The sequence below is a fragment of the Choristoneura fumiferana genome, chromosome 4 (assembly GCF_025370935.1).
Source record: "Choristoneura fumiferana chromosome 4, NRCan_CFum_1, whole genome shotgun sequence".
In the NCBI taxonomy this organism is placed as follows: domain Eukaryota; kingdom Metazoa; phylum Arthropoda; class Insecta; order Lepidoptera; family Tortricidae; genus Choristoneura; species Choristoneura fumiferana.
The window spans coordinates 2,529,903-2,545,094 of NC_133475.1; the positions used below are offsets into that span (position 1 = coordinate 2,529,903).

At 35.0% G+C, this 15,192-nt stretch overlaps 1 protein-coding gene across 1 annotated transcript in view; it reads right to left on the reverse strand.

The window, feature by feature from the left end:
• LOC141427274 (uncharacterized) overlaps nucleotides 1-8,420 on the reverse strand; it is a 43,498-nt gene extending 35,078 nt beyond the window's left edge. Inside the window, exon 1 of the mRNA XM_074086562.1 lies at nucleotides 8,222-8,420. The gene's annotated coding sequence lies outside the window, so the exon portion shown is untranslated. The remainder of the gene's footprint in view (nucleotides 1-8,221) is intronic.
• Between the last annotated feature and the right edge of the window lie 6,772 nt (nucleotides 8,421-15,192).

The following is a 15,192-nucleotide window of genomic DNA, read 5'->3' on the forward strand; positions in this document are numbered from 1 at the left end:
TTTGTTATTTTTTTGGAGTCGGTTTTACTTTTTTGTTAAAAAAAATCTATATTTCTCACCTTTTAGTGATTCATAGCCAAAGTACATCTCACAACGATTCCATGAAGCCCAAACACGGCTTACTTCCGTTGTTTTATAACAGAGTTCCGTTGCCTACCTTCCGGCTTCAGCATCAGATCAGTTCGAAAAACTGACTATCTATTTACTTTCTAAATATTCTAAATTCTTTAATTACTTTGGAAATAACAAAGTATTTTCTAAAAAAAATTGATCCCGAAGAACATTAAGTAGCTTACCAAACGGCAGGGTCAATAATTTCTAATAATGCTTTCTCATTTTTATAGCTTAGGATCAATGAATAATTTATAGCTAGGCCTGAGAGATGGGCAGAGCCCGGTAATTAATTACTTCCCTCACTATTATATTCACCCGCTTTATTCATTATTAAAGACTATTTTATCATTGTTGTCAGGTGCATGGGTAAGAAGGATGTTCGTGTGTTTGTCTGAACCTATTTAGCGCTAATATGGCGTTTACTTATACAATGGGAGTCTTCTAACTATTCCGAAATATTTAGGCAGAAATGTACGAGTAAGTATAGGTGACTCTTTCCTTCAAAATACTATAAGATTTCAATGTTTGAATAACTTCGTAGTTAAAATTGGCTACAAGCTGTTTTCATGATTTACCTGCCTGCCATTCTCACCTAATTAAATACGTCTTTACTGAACTAAAACGACCCATTTTACCCAAGACGTCCATATAGCCACCCGAGCCGGTACGGCGAGGGTGGATAGACACGTCGAGGGGAAAATGGGTTTAATGCTTACACTCTACTTTTCACTTAGATTGCGAGGAAATGAAATAGCAACAGTGGAAACAATTGTTCACTTTCTATGTACCTTTTATTTTTCATGCATTATTATAATTTTAGTTTTATTGATTTAATTTTGATTGATTGGATTGATTTTTAGTTTTATATAAATTAAAAATTACTTGAAAAATATGTGGAAACTTTTTTGTTGGTGGCTGTTGACACCTGATTACTTTGGTCTTAGACGAAGATTTTACTTTATGCACTAGAGCATAAAAGTCATTGTGTGTCGCCTAGATGCAGCATAAACACGAACTTTACGAGCATGAGAAGTGAAAAACAATTTCTTTGCTCACCCGCGACCTTATGATAGCTACGATTATGCAAGAAATGTGCGTTCATGCAGGTACTCCACCTCCGCACTGTAAGAACATACACAAATCATACAAACCCAACTATCACCACCACCACACTACACTGATGCGTTTCGAACCAAACCAGAGAGAGAGAGAGAGAGAGAGAGAGCGCTACTCACAGAAAGAGAGGGCTTGAGGTTTAGTTCCCACGCGGGTCCAGTGCGGATTGGGAACTTCACACGCGCCATTAAATTTCTTCGTAGGTGTGTACTGACCTCCCACCTGTGCCCAGCAGTGGGATGTATAATGGCCGAGATGATGATTACGATATTGATACTACCAAGGACTGTATTGTGTATAAACTTGAAGGTGTATTTACCGTATATGTTGTAGCAATTTTGTTAGGTAAAGGTCATGCTCGCCCGTTTTGATCACAAATTGAATAATCAAAGGAACGCCTGCAGCGAATCGAAAAATGTGGAAAACGGAACTGATGGAATTTCCGCGTTGAAACTACGAGTAAATCCAATTCATTTTATACGATTTAAATGGCAAACTATTTCTAGATAATTTGATTACTGACAGATAAATTTAAGCCAATGCTATTTATGTAGACGAAATTACTAGATACAAACTAGATTAACGTGATACGAAAAGTTTGTATAAATGAAAAATGCTACAAATATTTATTAGTTCTGCCAAAACGTCTTTAGCTGCTTGAAAGAGAACATTTATTTACACAAGTTCGATACACAATACGAGTACACAGAAAAACATGAGAAGGAAAGAATACAAAATTAACATCAAATAGTATAAAGTGCCCATTCAGCATAATGTTGTATTTTTAAATTACGTACCATTAGTTACAGACAGGAGGTTACAAATTAAGTATTTAACATTTTGTATTCTTTGTAACTCTTATAATTAAGTTGTCAAAAACACGGCTTAATACCTTTGGTCAAAATAAACTGTAACTAGTGTGTGTGTGTTAGACTCGAACACTAAAGACTCTCGAGGCTTAACGACTCAAAGGCCGCAAAGACGATTTTTTGCATCCATACGTACAAAATAAGCAAATTTAATTCTCAAATATAGTTGAATCTCTGGAGTCTTAAGATTTCGAGTCTTTAAGCCTCGAAATGAGCGTTATCCACAACTCTAACTTTAACACAATTCTAACAAGCCCAAACACGGCTAGGTTACGTCATTTTGTCTTAGAGTTCCAATGCCTACGACTTTTCTGCTCCATCATGAGGCCCTGGACACCATCTACAATCAAAATACATCCCAAGACTATTTCTAACAAGTCCAAACACAGCTAGGTAACATCGTTCTGTTTTGGAGTTCCAGTGTCAAGCTTCCGACTCCATTATCAGATCAGCTGACTGGTATTATATTATTGTATTGCCATCAGAACTACGCGTAATTGCTAAATTTCGTATCAATATAACAACAAGAAGTGGGTGAAAATAAAATTGAAAGATTCCGTAACATACAAAGATACATAATTATGTAAGATACGAGAAAAGTAATTAATGTATTTACAAATCAACGCACGTAAAAAGAGCTCCTGGCGACATACCTGCGCAGTGAGCGAAATACGGATCAAATCGGCGGCGGAGCAGTGGGGGACGCGGGAGGGGGCGTAGGAGCGCGCGCGCGGCCGTCACGCCATTGGCTTGTTAGTTGACAGATGCGCAAACGTGTCCCCTCCACTAGCCACCCAGAGCTCTTTTTACGTGACTTGTAAGCGTGTTAAAATGATAATGTTCCATAAAATCGCCCTTTTACTTTAAATATTTTTATGAGTGCAAAGAAAACCAATCTATATTATTTACTGAGGTAACCGAGCAGTATTTAAATTATATTAGCACTTTGTTACATATATAATTAACTATCGCACATGTAGCGAAAATGGGCTTCATCACAAGATTTTAGGCAAAATATGCAATAGATAATGGATGACAATGAGCTAACATTTTCAAATACACATGAAAACATAAAGTTCTCTTTACTTTCCTAAGACTTTCCTAAGATGAAGAGTAGCTCCTGTTAACCTGAAATACTGTGAAGTACCTACAGCTTTTTTTGATCATGACAAAAAAATTTTGCTAAGAAACTCGACTGTGCGAGAGATTTTTTTTACTCGTTTATGATATGCAAAACCTACTTTATACTTACTGATATTTTAGTTCTTTTGATTTTAAATTACTCCTTAAATATGAATGTAACTATTATTATCTGAAGAAATGGAGGTAAGTTAGACAAGCGTCATACTTAATTCCGTAGTATTTGACTTAAAACTTAATTAAGAAACACGCATGACTATTTTTTCATATATACACAATAAATTAAATTTTAAATTTATGTGTTTGATTTTCCTTAAATGTTCCGTTTTATTTGAAAAATTCGTAAACTTTAAATATTTTTTGAACAGTGCGGTGAGCTAAAAACTAAAATCGCCAGTTTCTGAACTTCTATGAAAACTGACATGCGTCCTTTTGAATTACGACGGCAGAATAAGGTCGCGGCGAAATTTTCGTTCTAGTCTTACATGGAAACGCCATATTAACCAAATGTTACCTTGTTCCGATACTTTAGAATAAGAATGTAAAAGTAGCAACTAGGAATTTAGGGTTCCGCATAAGGATTGGTGGGGGAGTGTGAGGAACGGAACGTTAATGTGACAATTGTCTTCTCGCTCCCTCATGAGGGCTCTCGCCCTCTCTGGAATTTTGCCTTGTAAAGCGTAAAGTGTGTAAGTGAATAAAAACCATTATTAATTAATTTACGCGGTTTTATTCACATATGCTCAAACCAAAAAGTGTCTGTTTCTGTGTTGTTTACTTACACGGAACGAAATGCTCGTAGTTGTTAGCTCGTTACTTGATCAAAAGTTCAAAAACCAAAGCAATCACTCTCAAAGGAACGTTTTTGTTCTATCGTGAATAATCCACCATCTTGCCGGCTTAAACCATTACAGCTCAAGTCCCGTTTCCAACGTGTTGTAAACTGAACCTTCTAGTATAAGTACAGGGTGTAAATTCGAATATATTAAACGGGAATAATAATATCTTACTTTATTTGACAGCTTTGGGCTTCCATCTTGAGTCGATTCCATTCTGCTTCTCGAATACCATTCCATCCTTGGAATAATTCGAATTTCGAATCGCTCAAATATTAGAATATCAACGTTTATCTATTGTTTAAATGTTTTAAGGTTATGCGGCGTTGTAATCGACGCTTTTGATTTATAAATTGAATTTAAATGCGAATTTGAAGTCTCTTTCTTGAGCGCCCAGTAGTAATTGCTAGCTTTTTTCATTCCAGTTTTTATTTAGCAGTTAGAAAAAAAATATAAAATTAGAATTGCCCTTATTAGTGCACTTTTATGATGTGGCCCTTAACAAATAGTGTGATGTGTTAAAATACTACTCTGATTTAAACACTGATTTACCTAATAATTCTTCCGTTTGACCCTTTACGTTACGAGTGATACACTAATTTTGAAATTAAATTGCTCTGTTTTTGTTTATTTTAAACCTGCCACACAGACTTTTAAATTAAATAACTTAGTTGTAGAATTGCAACTTAGAGGTAGTTTTTGCCGGTTACATTTTTTAATTAAGCTTGTTGTGAACAGAAAGGATGCATTTAATAAAAACTTACTCGTAATGTTTAGTCTGTTGTTATTGGCTTATTAGCTGCTCTATTGTATTTTTATTTAAAGTACTTACTTATCCGCACAAGATATCAAGTTAATTCGATTGCTAGGAGTAGGTGGAATACAGCTCGCAAGATTTTATCCGAAACCTTTCAAGTTTGATAAAAGTATATAAAATCAACTTGTTCGAAATAAAGAGGCAGTAATAATAGTAACAATATTCGATTCAACAAGTTCTTTTATTTTAGTTAAGCAATGAAGTAGATGTTTCAAATATATGGTATCTGTGACTATAATAACAGGTCTAGAATATGTTTTCTGAGTTTCATAATAATTGTTTCGATATACCTTACAAATGAAATAAATTTTAGGCTCATACCTAAATTCTGCTGGTTCTCTAATTTTCCGACGAAAATGTTTTTCCCAAACGATTCATACGAAATGTTTAAATGATTTTAACGACCGGATAGCCATGTGGTTAGAGAACCTGACTAATGAAGCTTGAGGTCCTGGGTTTGATCCCCAGTCGGGGTAGGTATACCTACTGAGCGGCAAAAAATCTTGCCCTCAAATGTATGCAACAAACCTAACCAACAAAAAGTTGAAAAACCCCCGAATTTATCACTTCAAAGTTCAATATCTCAAAAACGGCTGAACCGGTTTTAATGAAACCTAAGTTCTTGAAACCTGTTTTCAAATAAAAAAAACTGCATTCAAATCGGTTCACTCGTTTCAGAGCTACGGTGCCACAGACAGAGACACAGACACACAGACGCCAACACAGCGGTCAAACTTATAACACCCCTATTTTTGCGTCGGGGGTTAAAAATAGGTAATTTTGTATGTAGAGTGGGCCAAACTTTGTGCCGCTGACTATATTTGTATGAATAATAATGAATGTTTGTTCTCGGGTCTCGGATGTTTAATATTGTATTTAAGTATGTCTATTATAATTATGTTTATCCGTTGCCTAGGTACCCATAGTACAAATTTCGCTTAGTTTGGGTGGGACTAGGTCAATTGGTGTCAATTGTCCCAAGAACAAACGTAATATCAGTTTGGCGAGTGGATATGTACAGTAAGTAAGTGTATGTAATATCTATGAGAAACATATAATAAATATTTTTTTTTTCCAATTATTTCATAAGGACGAACAAGTTTTAGTTTTTCCTGTTCGTTACAATGACTACAAAAATATCTGTTATCACAAAATTGGCAATAATCAGGTAACACGTTCACAGTCCAGTGTACCACATACGGTACGTGTACAAATAACTCTACGAATTCAGCGTACCAGTTATGGAACAACAAGTTGAAAAATTTCAACTAAAATTTGAAAAATATAGAGTCGGGCCATACGCAATGTAGAGTGCCCGGCACAATATGCAGTTAACATTTAATAAAGACTTTTATCTACATGCATATGATAACCTCCCTATTATATGTTCAGAAACGACTATCAAATGGCCTTTATTAGCGTGATAAGTCCCGTATATGTTATTTTGACTATGAGTGAGAATCACGAAAGTTTAAAACGTTATAAGTAGGTAGGTATACAAAGCTTGTAATATAACATGCAATTTTATTCAGGAATTAATTAAAATCCTAATAAACCAACATTTGCTGAAAAAAGTTGGGACTTTGTTTGCTTTTTTCACGTTATTACGGTTCACCGAAACAAAAGCGTTTTATTTATCTTAAATTGAAATGGTTTATGAAATAATACTGGAACAATCCAAAGCTGTAATTGTGCTGTCCCTTATTTTTTGTACAGCAGTGATAAGTTGCCAACCCCAGCCGCTGCAAAACGCCGTTGCCCACCGAAGTTACTGGAGGTCTATGAGGGAGGCCTATGTCCAACAGTGGACGTCCTACAGCTGGGATGAGGATAATGCTTATGACTGATAAGTTCTGTGAAATCATAACTTTAAGGTTTTAATTTCTACTTTTTTAACGTTGCATAAGGTGTAGAGTTTTAGTGCATTAGTTATGTTACACTTTATTAATCAACAAAGAAAAGAACAGAAATAATAAATTAATTTAAAGATACATTAGGTACCATAGATTTGTGTGTTACAATAAATATAATGCCCCGTGGTGTACTATAACAACAAAAAAAAGGTTTGCCTTAGTACATACTTTTTCTTTACGTTTTTCCGACGAAGGTCAATTTTATTGGTACCTACCTTCTAGAAAATTCAAATGATTGAACTAGTAATTTAACAATATTTGCAGTGTCAATAATATTGACAGTAATTTCCTTTTTATATCACTTACCTTTAAAGTTTTATGATTGGTTTTTTTTTGGAGTCTTTTTGTATTTTTTTATTTCAACTCCAAATTTGTTACTTTTACGGGTATCCCGTGAAACCATATCGAAAATACAAACTGAGACATGGATGCACAGAAAAACCAGAAAAAGAGACCAGCACTGGGAATTGAACCCAGGTCCTCAGCAATCCGTGCTGCGTGCTATAACCTCTACACCACTGCTGGATGGGAATCTAGACACGAATTTTTCCTATGCATACATAATAAAATATACATAACATTATGTCTCAGTTTGTATTTTCTTAAAAGTTTTGTTAATTTAAGTTATGTCTTAAGGTGAGCTCTTAAAATTAATACAAACTTTATAAGTATTTTGTTTTGAAATTATGTTGTTCTCTTCGACTCAATCAAATCTAAAACTGTGTGTAGAAATGATTATGGTAGATAATCACCGTAAATGCATTGACAGAATACCTACCAAAACTCCAAGCTGTTGCAATTATGATCAATATTAAGTATGTTTTGAAGGTTGCCGCTTTAACCATTCAAAAACTTAATTACAAGCTATATCTCTTTTATTTTTTATCCGTCTATATCTTTTACAGACACTTAATATTTCGACTGTTATCTTTTTCGTGTAGAGAACCACCACCAATGGTTCATTAAAATATGAATTCCTGTCTGTATCTGTCACAATTACCTGACTTTTTAAAATACAATTTTGGGTTAAATATGCATTTCCTATTCTGAACAATTTATGCGTATTAATTTTTACTGTTTAGAATTAGTTTTGGAAAGATCAGTCATAATTTCATGAGCTCGTTTGGGGATTTAAGATTGAATCAGTTTTATTAAATATATATTCTAATTTATACTGGTTTATTTTGTCGCTGTCAGTATTTTACAATAAATAAAATATAAACATACTTTACTGAACAACACAGATTGATACAGTGAATAACCCAATGATAATTTAAAAAGGCGATGATAAGGCAATAGGCGTTTTTTCGCTTAAAAGCAGTCATAAAAAATGTAAAAGTGACGATAGCCAGAACATTTTTTACACTTTTATGTATCGTAGAATTTTAAACCAAGTTAATTCAATTAAAAACTCACCATATGAATGTCAGGAGAAAAAAAATCCGTAAAATTAATTCACTTCGAAATCACAGCACTAAAAAATGACTGGCCGCTATAAAACAACTTCAAACCAGCCAATAGTGTCAATCACTTCACAATAAAATTCGGAAAGAGGATTCGACGTTCGAAAATCGAAAATCAAACCACCCTCCACTGCGAATACGTGTTGCCACACCGGGCGATTTAGCTTGACTGGCTGTAGATAGCTCATACCATTGGCACCGAGATGTGATAAAAAGCTTACTCTTAGGGAAAGAATTCTGAGAAAATGTGAATGTTTAATGACCTGAAATGTGGTGACGTTTTTGTTTAATCAAGAAGTTTTGAAAGTGGCATTTAAGTTCTGTTTCCGTATGACAGATAACTTCAGTGTTAAATACTTGAATGAGTGTTTATAATGACGCTATTAAGCCCTAATGTGGTCCTAATGCGTTTAGTTAAGAAGTTGTTTAAAACAAAGTTAGTGGAGGAGTGACCTCTCAATTTGGGAAAGGAAAATTTGAGTTTAGAACTTGAACTGCGTTAAATTAGTTCTTACCGTTTTTTGTGAGTTGTTTCAAAAGACTACGTGTACACTTTTAATTAACTAATGTTATAGTAACTAACTGGTTGTTCGTTACTTTGTTTGCGTCCCAAGGAAGCATTTTAAAGTTTTTAGGATAAAATATACTCTTAAGGATATTTTTTTATCGATTCAGACGTTTTTAAATTTATTCGTTACAAACAACCAAATGATATTAAGATTGGTTTTTGAAGTCTTTTTGTATTTTTTTTATATATTTCAAATACAAATTTGTTTCTTTTACGGTCATCCCTTGAAATCCAACGAAAATACAAACAGAAAAAACCCAGAAAAAGGGACCAGCGCTGGGAATCGAACCCAGGTCCTCAGCATTATTCCGTCACCGCTAGTGTCACTGCTTAAGTGACTAAGAAAGGAAAAGGCAGGCTGAAATGTGTGGTGCATGGGAGAAATATGTGTCCAGACTCCTGTCCAGTTGTGGTGTAGGGGTTATAGCACGCAGCACGGAATGCTGTGGACCGGGTTCAATTCCCAGCGCTGGTTTTTTTTCTGTGTATCCATGTTTCAGTTTGTATTTTCATTGAATCAAATGATAATTATTTAAATGAATTTAGTTTGGATTGAATAAGTCTGTTTATTTTTAAAACATAAAATTTAGGCTAATATGTATGTATGTTAGAATGTAAACTCTTTATTGTACAAAATAAGTAACAAACAAAATTGACAAACATTGAGTGAGATATATATGTACAAAGGCGAACTTATCCCTTTAAGGGATCTCTACCAGTCAACCTTTGAGTGGATGAGAGGAGCATTCAGTTAGGGACAGACAAAAAGTAAGTTTAAAAGTTAAAATAGCTAGTGAAAGCTACAATACAATGCTTTAAATAATAAAATAATAATCTAATATCTCGTTTGTAAATGTAGTAAGTAGCAAAATTAGTCCATTGCAGGAAAATTAAAATATAAATCTGAGCTTTTCCATTTGAATATTGCTTATAAAATGTTGTGTGTGATTTAAATCAACATAATAAGCGATTTCTAAAATAAAAAGAATCTACATCAATCTTGGAATAGTAAACAGATATTACAGTCGTTTCTTTAATTTCACATGTTATGTAAGTCAGTATAAATTAAGACATTACCTCCTAATTACCTTACGTATTCCTCTACTTTATGTTGCCAGTTGTACTTGTGCTGCATACACAGAGGTTTATTTATGTGGTTAATTTACCCACCCTAGCTTTCCCATTAAATATGTACAATACAACATACATTGTGGCTGTACATTTCAAAGTGGAATGTTGACTGTTCGTTGTTTTGGATAAAAAGTTTTATTTTTTTGCCCATGACATTAGTTTAATTAAATTTTAATCTAAATAATAAAAGTGTTATTAAATGATGTTATGACGGATAACTCACGTCTTAAACCGAGTTTAGCTCGACATGTTTCGGGCTATTTCGTAGCCCTTCCTCTTAGGAGCACGCGACTCGGCGGCTGCCGCAACACGCACACTACGCGCCACCGCTCTGCTCGCGCGACTCCGAGTGAGCAGAGCGGTGGCGCGTAGTGTGCGTGTTGCGGCAGCCGCCGAGTCACGTGCTCCTGAGAGGAAGGGCTAAGAAATAGCCCGAAACATGTCGAGCTATACTCGGTTTAAGACGTGAGTTATCCGTTATAACATCATTTAATATGAGTGAGTCTCACGGTAGTTTCATGTTCAATAAAAGTGTTCATTAACTAACTGCATTGGATTTTATAAACTGAACTAGCTTTTGCCCGCGGCTTCGCTCGCATTAAATTTGGGGTAACAATTAACATACAATTACTTTCTGCGATCCTTTTTTTCGTGATTTGATTGTTTTTTTTTTTTAGGATTACATGGAAATATAAATACAGTAAGACGTTGTTTTAGACAGATGGTGCTCATTTTGGAATTTAAAAATCAACCTACATACGTTCATTCATAATTCGTACCAACTCTGAAACCCTGTTTCGCTGAAACGTTAGAGACGTTAAAGTACTACGCGTTTCTTTTGCCGGCGACTTCCTACACGATATAGGATATAGGATTGTATCTCGAGAAATTGTAAAGTCCCCGCGGGACATGAATTACTGTTATGATCTATTTTAATATTCTTAATTGTCGATGAGAGACATACTGTAGCTTTCTATTATTAAAAGAATTTTGAAAATCTGCCCCAAAATTGAATTCACTTATTTTTATTCTGCGGAAATTATGCATTTAAAAAAAAGAAGTCTGTCCATCAGGGATATTGTAGCTTTCTATTAGTAGTAGAATTATTTAATCAGCTCAGTAGTTTCAGAGATTACCCCCAACAAACAAAGAAACAAACAAAGTTGAGATATTTTCCTATTCCATGGGATTTTCTAAAAATCTTTCCCTAGTGCACCTCTGTATTACTTTAGGACCATCTATGCCAATTTCAAGTCTCTAGCACCAGTAGTTTTGGCTTTGCATTGTCTGTCAGTCAGCCAGTTATGGTACTGTTCAGGTAGAGTTAGAAAGAACTATAAATAAATCAACCCTGAAGTTGAATTCACTTTTTGCTATCCCGCGGGAATTGTACGTTTTCCCGGAGAAAAGTAGCGTTTGCCAATCAGGGATAATGTAAAATATATTTTTAAATCAACCCCAATGATGAATTTACTTATTTCGATCCTGCGGGAATTTTGCATTCTTCTGTAGCAAAGCAGCCTATGTCAATCAGAGATACAGCAGATTACTATTAGTGAAAGAATTTTTAAAATCAGCTCCGAATTTGGATTGTCTTGCTTACTTCTACCTATCCTGCGGGAATTTTGCATTTTCCCAAAGAAGAGTAATCTATACCAATCAGCAATAGTGCAGCTTTATATTAGTGGAAGAATTTTTAAAATCAGCTTTGAACTTGAATTCAGTTTTTTCTATCCCATGGGAATTTTGGATTTTCCGAAAAAAAAAGTGGCCTATGTCAATCGAGGATAGTCAATTATATCATATGAAAGAATTTTTAAAAGCAGTGCCAAAGCTGAATTTACTTATTCCTATCCCGCAGGAATTTTTCATTTTCCCGGAAAAACGTATCCTATGTCAATCAGGAATACTGTAGCTTACTTTTGGTGAAAGAACTTTTAAAATTAGACCCGAAGTTCAATTCACTTATTTCTATCCCGCGGGAATTTTGCATTTTCCCGAAGAAGAGTAGTCTATACTAATGAGGAATAGTGTAGCTTTCTATTGGTGAAAGAATTTTTAAAATCATCCCCGAAGTTGCATTCATTTTTTTCTATCCCATGGGAATTTTGTAATTTCCCGAAGAAAAAGTAGCCTTTGTCATTTGGAGATAGTCATATCACATAATATGTAAGAATTTTTTAAATCAGCTCCGAAATTGAATTAATTTATTTCTATCCCGCGGGAATTTTGCATTATCCCGGATAAAAAGTAACATATGTCAATCAAGGATAGTGTGGCTTACTAAAGGTGAAAGAATTTTTATAATCGGCTCAATAGTTTCAGAGATTCGACTACAAACAAAGAAGCGAAAAAAGTTTAGATATTTCCCTATCCCGTGGGAATTTCGAAAAATCCTTTCTTAGTGCGTGTCTACATCTTTTAAGAAATATATATTCCAAATTTCAAGTTTCTAACCCCAGTGGTTTGGGCTGTGCGTTGATCTATAAGTCAGTCAGTCAGTCAGTCAGTTTCTTTTTTTATATATATAGATTTCTTCTACACAGGGTTGAAGGTCTTTTAATAGAGACGAAATTAGCACTGATTTTGTGTAATTCCCTCGGGAGTTTCGTAATAGAAATAGAACCGAGACAAGCTTGTGATTCCTTTATGTGGCCTTTTAACGTACTATTTTTGATATATTTCGTCGCATTTCATTAAATAAAAGTAGTTCTCCTGTTCTATCATGTGCCATATATTTTGCCCTCTCCTGAAAATGAAGCAATTTCAAGTTGTTACTTGTGACTGCATCGTGAGAGTGGCGGGAAACCGGTGGATGCAAGTGGCGAGTTATCGTTCATTGTGGCGTTCTAAGGGGGAGGCCTTTGTCCAGCAGTGGACGTCTTCCGGCTGACGATGATGATGAAGTTGTAACTATTTTACCGCAGGAGCGATATGGCACAATGGGCTGTGAACGTGTTAAATCAATTTTTCATTTTTTTTTGTACCTAGTTATTTTTTATTATTATCTGTGCCTATAAAATAAAACCGACCAAGAGTGTGTCGAACACGTCCGAAATAGGGTTCCGTAGCCATTACGAAAAAAATTAAGTAATATATTTCTAAGGATTTCGTATTTTGTACGGAATATTCCAAGTTTAGTTATATTTACTCTTATAAAGTACTAATAATTATCAAGGAAACTTAACCTTAGTTTTCCTTGTAAGTTCAATATACTTACTACCACCCTGAATTTTTTTTTAAAAAAATTCACCCATCGGTTTAGATTTTAGAGGGGGCGGGACGCTCGATTTTAATGAAAATTTGCACTTTAAAGTTGAATATTTTGCAAACAAATCACTGAATCGAAAAATCGTTTTAGCATTTCCGTAATGGTTTTAAAAGACTTATCCAACGGTTTCCCACATAACAAGGTTGGATGAGAAAAAAAATCACTCGAACTTTTACGTCTATGTGAGGTACTCTAAAAAGTTTTTTCAAATTTTTTTTATTGTATCATTTTGTCGACATAGTTTACATATATATTCGTGCACAATTACAGCTTTCTAGCATTGATAGTCCCTGAGCAAAGTCGTGGACGGACAGACACACAGACTAGAGAAACTATAAGGGTTCTGTTTTTGCCATTTTGGCTACGGAACCATAAAAACAGCAATTGTTTAGCTCTTCGAATTTCAAAAGCCGTGTAAAACCGAGCATTGGAGCCCAATCCCGCTACTCTAAACATACAAAGCATTCGTAAACACTTCAAAAAATCCGACATTGTTTGGACAATATTTAATATCCGTAGCTAATTCCGTCTGTTTACTGAAAGCGACGCGGTTATGATCATGCTTGGCTTGCGGTATACAGGTGTATTCGGAGTGTTATACTAAATTTGGTTAATAAATAGTCACCGTGTTTGCGGCGTTTTTTTGGCGTCTCGGCAAGTATTTTTAAAATAGATTATGTTCAGGGTTAAGTTTTTATGAGAACTAAAGACGATTCCGACGATGCCTTATCTAGTGTTTAAAATGATTGAAAACTTGTCGTTTCGTTGTGCTAGTAAACGTGGGTAGTTACCGATCGATCAAAACGCTCAAATATTAGAATAATATATGGAACCAGCTTTCTGGACAGTGTTTCCGGAGCGGTAAAACTTAGGAATCTGAATAAAACATTAATTTAAAAAATCAAAAAACCAGAATTGAATTACTAAGAGTTTTTTTGAGCATTCACGATTTAAATGGGTCCCGACTGTTGAACTTAAATTGCACTTAACAGAATTCTAGACCACTAGTCTTATTTTGTTCCTTTTAGTTTTGCAGTCGGATTTTTTGATTTTTTAATTTAATGTTTTATTTTACTTTTTTTTTTTGATATTTACGTGAAAACGGTAGATTAAAAGTATTATAACCTATATATTATATAGAATTAGAATGGGCTAATTTATTAGCTTGCATTTGATACCCATATTGTTTCAATACAAAATATTTTTTTTCATCCTCCACCATATTTTTTTCCCAGACGCCATATTGAAATATTATGCAGCCTATGTCACTCGAGAGTTATGACAAATCCAATGATTACCTCATATGTCAAAATCCGTCTAGCCGTTTAGGCTGCAGCGATGACCAAAGAAATGGACATACATACAAACTTACATACGCTCGAAAAACATAACCCTGCTTCAGCAGTCGGGTAAAAAACCAGTCTATCATTTCTCAACGGACCGGTAACGCACCTGTTATACCCTCGTGTTGACACGAGTGGCGTCCATGGGTGGCGGTGATTGCTTCTCATCAGGTTACCCGCATGCTCGTTTTCCCCTCTTATTTAAAAAAAAAAGATCAACTAGCTGTCCCCGCGGGAACTATGCAATTTTCCGGGATAAAAACTATCCTTTGTCCTTCCCCGGGACACAAACTATCTATAATATGACTATCCATAATATGATAAGTATACCGAATTTTGTCTAAATCGGTTCAGTGGCTTAGACAAACGGACTTACAAACTTTATAGGCCTATATACGTCCCACTGCTGGGCACAGGCCTCCTCTCACAATGACAGGGTTTGGGCAGTAGTTCCCACGTGGGCCCAGTGCGGATTGGGAACTTTACACACACCATTGAATTGCTTCGCAGGTTGTGCAGGTTTCCTCACGATGTTTCCCTTCACCGTAAAGCTCTTGGCAAATTTCAAATGTAATTTCGCACATGAATTTGGGAAAACTCAGATGTGCGAG